The sequence below is a fragment of the Piliocolobus tephrosceles genome, chromosome 17, assembly GCF_002776525.5.
Source record: "Piliocolobus tephrosceles isolate RC106 chromosome 17, ASM277652v3, whole genome shotgun sequence".
Classification (NCBI taxonomy): Eukaryota; Metazoa; Chordata; class Mammalia; order Primates; family Cercopithecidae; genus Piliocolobus; species Piliocolobus tephrosceles.
Genome location: NC_045450.1, coordinates 55,466,492 through 55,473,762, shown reverse-complemented (window position 1 = coordinate 55,473,762; position 7,271 = coordinate 55,466,492).

Sequence of the window (7,271 nt, the reverse complement as noted above, 5' to 3'; positions counted from 1 at the left end):
ACAGGCCCCAGTGTGTGATGTTCCCCTCCCTGTGTCTATGTGTTCTCATTGCTCAACTGCCACTTATGAGCGAGAATATGTGGTGTTTGGTTTTCTGTTCTTGTGTTAGTTTGCGGAGAATGATGGTTTCCAGCATCATGCATGTCCCTCCGAAGGACACAAACTCATCCTTTTTTTTTTTTTTTTTTTGTAATCTATCCATCTGACAAAGGGCTAATATCCAGAATCTACAAATAACTTAAACAAATTTACAAGAAAAAAACAAACAACCCCATCAAAAAGTGGGCAAAGCATATGAACAGACACTTCTCAAAAGAAGACATTTATGCAGCCAACAAACATAAGAAAAGCTCATCATCACTGGTCATTAGAGAAACGCAAATCAAAACCACAATGAGATACCATCTCACGCCAGTTAGAAGGGCAATCATTAAAAAGTCAGGAAACAACAGATGCTGGTGAGGATATGGAGAAATAGGAATGCTTTTACACTGTTGGTGGGAGTGTAAATTAGTTCAACCATTGTGGAAGACAGTGTGATCTTTGTGTTTTCTTTTGCTTCTTTCCTTTTCTTTCTTTTTTTTTTTTTTTGAGATGGAGTCTCGCTCTGTTGGCCAGGTTGGAGTGCAGTGGTGCAATCTCAGCTTACCGCAATATCCACACCCCAGGCTCAAGCAATTCCCTTGCCTCAGCCTCCCGAGTAGCTGGGATTATAGGCATGTGCCACCACGCCTGGCTAATTTTTGTATCTTTAGTAGAGACGGGGTTTCACCATGTTGGCCAGGCTGGTCTTGAACTCCTGACCTCAGGTAATCTGCCCGCCTCAGCCTCCCAAAATGCTGGAATTACAGGCGTGAGCCACCGTGCCCGGCCGATCTTTGTATTTTCTAATGTGGATCTGGTTTAACTGAATTCAACTGGAGAAACCCCCATGTGATCTCTAGACGACCTTCTAAAGGGAAGCAGAACACACCACCATATATTTCTGGCTGGTGCTCCCGTGCGACCAAAAGACTCAGGGAAGCTTGTAAGTTTTTAAGATAAAAAGGGGTATCCATTAAAAGAAGCCAACCACCTGAAAAGGGTTAGGAAAATCTAATAGGGAGAACTATTTCTATGAATTAAAAGTCATGCAAAAATCTGAACATGAAGACCTGGAGGCCATGAAAGTGAAGAACACTCTTTACAGAGGCTCTGCCTGCTTTTTCTCTTCACTAGCTCTAAGATGTACAGTAACTGCTTTCACTTTAGTTTCAACTAAGCTTGTTTCTTGGTCTCTCAGATGCCAGCTCAGTGCTACTGAGACCGTGGCAGCATTATTGGGAAATGTCCTAGGCAAACCCCAAACAGCTTTGCTGGGGTATTTCTTTTACATCTCAGAAAATCACCTTTTACACCTTTATTTAAAACTGATCTTGAGCTAAGCTGTTTTACTTGACTGTCCCTTTAACCTAGGGAACTTGCTGCCAAAAAATATTATTGAGGCCAACAGCTTAATAAGTTTTATAGAAGATTAGATATTTATATGAATAAAAATAGCACCTGCAGCGACACCGGGAAGGATAAAATTACAAGGGCTATGAAATCTTCATGCTTCAAGGCATAAATTGCTTACCAGCTGGACGAGGTGGTTTCTCTCGCAGAACAACACTGCACTGCTAAATATGTCTTCCTGAGAAGTATCTCAATGCTGACCACTTCCAGGACCAAAGACTACAGCAGAAAGAACTTTACGTTGTTGGTTTGCATCCAGCCCAAGTTTTTACAGAATTCAGAAAGTGTATGATACCACACCAATCTAAAATCTGAAAATAATGATGCAAGAGAGAGGCCAACACCTCCATTCACAAGGGATGGGAGTAAAATGGGATAAAATTATAAAAGATGAAATGGCTCAGGAGGGAAATGATTCCTAACTTTGTTGGCCAATATGGATTATTTGCAGTAAAACACTCAGAGCTCCAAATCTGAAATCCAGTTAAGACAAAATTACAAGAAAAGTCATCAATCGACTACTTCAAGCTTAATCTTTTTTTTCTTTAACATTTTCCCCAAAGTAGAAATGTAGCATGAAGATCATCAGTAAGACCTTGTTCTTCTAACCTTGCTAGAGCAAAGACCATTATTTGACTACAGGAAAAACCAATGGGGAAAACATAATGAAATAAGGAGTAAAAACAGGAAAAACTAACAAAACGTATCCAACAAATTTTTAGATGCTAGATTTTCCTTCTCCCAGCACCAAAGTATACCATGACATTTGCAAATGACTCCTTTTTCCTTAAGGATTATGGGGATAATGGTAAATATCAATCAATCCATTTTATAAATAAAATATTCAACAAAGTAAAGAGTAGCATCCAGCCAGGTAAAGTATGCTAATAAGGTTAATAACTGTTAGCTTTTGTTGAAAATTCACTTCAAGTGTGCAAGTTTAGATAACCCAATGTGCACAAACATTCTACAGTTACTAATATGACTTAATATTCAGTTGCATAATTAGTCGGTTTCTCCAGAAGGATTATTTAAGAAACAGCTATGGGTTTCAGGAGGATGCTCTTGTTCAAAACAGTATACGGACGTGCATGGTGGGTGGTCCTCACAATGACTACACGAACAAAGGACTCCTGTGGATTTTAATAACACTGATCCACTTATGAATCATAAATCAAATGGGAACCCTTTTGCAGTTCGAAGATTTCCAAGATTTCTGGGGAGAATGCTCTAGCACAGCAGCATGTTATCGGCCAGGATTAACCATATTTGCTCACATTCTTTTAAAAATAGTGTTTTGCATCCTTGGATGGGTGCTGGCAGGGACCAGGAAAAGCACAGCAATGGAAACAGGGAGGAAAGCAGAGCAAAGCCAGCATCAGTGGCCTCTGTGCAAAGCTCTGCACAGAGATGACCAGAGCTGAGATGAGCAGAGAAACACAGGCAGATAGAGGTGAACCATCACCACCTCAGCCAGAGAGACAAATACATGGTTGGTACCAACAGGAGCCTTTTCTGATTATTTTTAGAACACCTTTAATTTAATGCATATTTTCTTTGCTGAAAAGGAAATAGTGATATTAACAAATTGGTTTTATTTCTAACCTGGCAGGGTGCCTGCAGTGTAATGTAAATACATGTACATGGGAGCTAGGATTAGCATTTACTGAAGAAAAAGAGTAGTCAATATTTTAATGAGGAAGTCTAAGAAAGCAATTGCATGAAACACACTCCGATGTCACAGGGGAGCTTTTTAAGTTAAGCCAACTAGTTCCAAATTACTACTTTTCCTGGCTTTCCTTTAAGGGGACTTTAGACTTACTTAGGAAAAAATACAACTGTGGCATTTAGTTTTAAATATCATAAAATAGCTGTAATATTCCTCTCTATAAATACATACATTAACCTATATACATCTCTCTCATTATATATATAGAAAAAGAATGTCTCACATGCCAATCTTCAGCTAAATGGCCCATTTAACAGTGTCATCTTTCTGCTTTTTTTATGAAAACAGAAATACTAGGCAAAGCAAATTGACACTACCCAAGAATGAGGGACAGATCTGAGGGGAAAAAATACATAAAAGGAAACACAAGTAACCAAAGCAAATAAAAATCAATGATAGTTTAAGGATGGAGTAGTGTATATAAGACAGATTCAGAGAGCAGATCAAATCAATTAGAAAAACATCATCTATTATATAATCTTTACTCTGACACCCCCAGGAAGCACATTTCCATTTTAGATTTCTTCAACAATCAGAAAAAGAGGAAGAAACAAGATCACTCTGGGAACAAGGCAAGATATACAAAGCCGAAATATATCACCAATATTAACCCTTAAATGAAATTAAATGATCTGAAGATTTGAAGATTTCTGTGTTACCATTTCTGAACTCCAGGGGACCCAATAGGACTAACTACTTCAAAAATGCACATTAAAACAGCATTTCCTATATTCTGATAAATGCTCTCAAGAACATTTCATGTCTGACAAATATTTAAGCATTTTTTGGCCTTATATTGGCCAAGTTGTACCTACCCTTCCAAACTCAGAGCCAACGTCGAATAATAAAGAACAGAAATCAGTAATATAGAAACTGAGCATCATATAAAAGGATCATAACAATCAACAGTTATTATTTTTCAAAAGAATAATAAAATTGACAAACACACGATGAGAGAATAATAAAAAGAGAAGGCACATAGGATCAACACTAAGGTTCTGTGGACATTAAAAGGATCAGAAGAAAGACCATATGCTCTTTTATACTTTATACTTTTATACATTTATAGTTTTATACTTTTATGAACATGAGGAATCTGTATATCCAAAAGAAATTCTTACACATGAAAACTGGGAGAACTATACCCAAATATTCAAAGTGACATTATTTTTATTAGATTGTTTTTAATTTAATTGATAGATTACAAAAACATGATGCATTTACACAAAGGCCTATTATACAGCAGTGGATATGAATGAAATACATTTACTTGCAACAACATAAATGGATCTTGGAAACATCATATTGAGTGAAAATTTGTCACTCCCATCAGTCTGCACTTCGTGTGACACAGTTTTTATAATACTCAAAAATTAGAAAGATCTAAACAATATATTGTTTAGTTCAAATTAATATATTAAATAAAACTGTCTTTTGAAAAGTAAGGGAACCGTGAACATACTATATTGAAAACAGTGGTCCCCTCTAAGTGGGGAGGAGGATATCAAGATAAGGATAGGGAAGGGGCACACAGACAGAGGCCACTCTCCTATTAATTTTCCCACTTTTAAGCTAGGTCATAAGTTTATGGGTATTCATTTCATTATTATGCTGTGTAACCTACATATATATTACATAGTTTGTTTCATATGTACGAAATATTTCTAATAAAAATAGTCCCCCCAAAAACATAAAATCACACACAGAGAGAAGATAGGAAAAGATCTTACATTTCTCCTGCTATTAAAGGAACCTCCTTCCCTTCCCCTTCCCAGGCTATCACCAACAAGTAAGAGACTCCTTGGGCTCTCACAGTCTGCCACCTGAGATAAAAAAAGCTAGCAGCTGTCTCAAGATTAGGCAATAACTATTTCATTAGAAACTAGACTATTTTTCCACAAAAATATATCTACCAACCTACATGCCATCCATTCAGAAACAGCAACCTTAGAAAAATTAAAGGAGGAAGAGGGTATGGCATTTCCCTGGGAAAGAGCCTCAAAACTGAAGTGCTGAGCTGGATTTGGGGCAGAACAGGGAGAACAGTAGGGCAGACTGGAACCTGAGTTTGTTATGTATTCTAACTGAACAGAGATTTAGACTACAGGGACAATGAAGCCCCATGAAAACTAGGAATTGATCTAGAAGGTATGCACATCACTACACCCTTCAGATACAGATCCAAGAAGGAAATCTGACCACCACACAAGGAGACAGATAGGAGAGCAAACCCCTAAGTCAGGTGATGAACACCAAACAAAGCATCTGTGATTGGCTACTACACAAAAAGGAAACAAAAACATCTCCCAAACTCAGAGACAGATCATTGCCTCTGAAAATATACTTGAAGAAATCAGAAAACTTACTCAACTCTAATTCCTTGAAGGAAGGGGCCAAATCTTGTGTGCTATTGTGTTTCTAGTATTAAAGCAGTGCTTGGCACAAAATAAGCATGTGATGAATATTCTTAAATAAATAGTTTTGCATCTACAGAAGACTGCAAAATAGATCTCACTATAAAAGGTATAGAAAATTATAAGAAAAAAATAGAATACAAAAAAAGTAACGGAATGAAAAAAGAAAGATGAATAAGAAGAGAGGCTGTGCACAACCAAAAATGCATGGGCAGAATGCAAATCCACATTAAAGGCAGTAAATACAGAATGCTAAGGTAGAAAGTGCACAGTGTGACATTTCAGCAAGACTAAAAATCAATGGGAAGAGATCAAACACACTGTGTAAGCTTAGATTAAGTTTCAATTTAATTGGCCAAGAGGGCAACACAGTCAAGAATAGACACCACTCAGCATGAATTCCCTTGGTTTTCAGAGTCCCTAGTGGGAATGCAGTGAATTGTAAAGATGGCCTCACATTTGCCCCATTTCTGTATCCATGCCCTTGCAATAGGACATGACAGTTTCTCCAATTAAGACCTAGAGTCTCTTTCTCCACCTCTTGAATCCAGGTTGGTCAAATGGCTTTCTTTAACCAACGGAATCTAAACAAAGTGATTAAATCAGTCTTGAGAAGTGCTTATGCGTTGACGTTTGCCCTGTCTTGCTGCTTTAGAAACCTTCAGATATGTGGTTCCAACACCAGACATGTGCAGGAGGCTACCAGGAAAAAACCTGCCCCAGCTGACTTATCAGCTGACTATAATCACATGAATGACACATACTCACATGTGAGACTTACAGAAGAACTGCCCAGCTGAGCCCAGCCCAAATTACTGCCCTACAGCACCATGCATGCCCTAATAAATGATTGCTGTTATAAGCTGCTACATTTGGGGTGGTTTGTAATGCAGTAAAGCTCATGGACACAGAAGCAAGCCAGCTGTCAGTGACACTGCCCAAGACGGGGCTTTAGGTCTGAGCTAATTTCCAGCCCCAACACCTCCTTCTTATACGTGAAATTAAGCATTCCTTGCAAAGAATTTGAACTAGTTATATGTTAATAGGGAATGTTTCAGACTTGTGAGACTTTCCTGGTTCTCAAGCAAAGACAGTTCTATTAAAGACTTATTCTCAGAAGAATGCAGGGGAGGGGGACCAGGGAAGCAAAGTCATAGTCCAAGTACCCTCTCGCAGTATCTTAGCCTTCAGTTTTATGGTTAGTTAGAGAGCTCATTTGCCAAAACCTCCCTAAAAAGAAGAAAACATGTAAGATAAAAATTATGAGCAAGGAAAGATACATATAAAATCAGATATGGGGTTTATCTTTCATATGTTCATTCATTTGTTCATCATCTATCCATTAAAAATGGATTTACTGAGGGTCTAGAATGTGTTGGGCTCTCTATCTATACACCCAGGTAAAGCGCTGTGAATGAAACTGATAGGATTTCCATATCAGTTTCACTGACTTTATAGAACTTATTGTTTCAGTATCTTAGATTAATGGGGTTCCTGAAAAGAAGAATTGGATAAATGGAACCAAGTGAATAAATTAAGCTAAAACAGATGAAAATTCTTATCAACTGAAAAAGTTCCATGTAACAGATAAAAAGAATGACCATTATCAAGGCAAACTCATACCTAGATCTGGT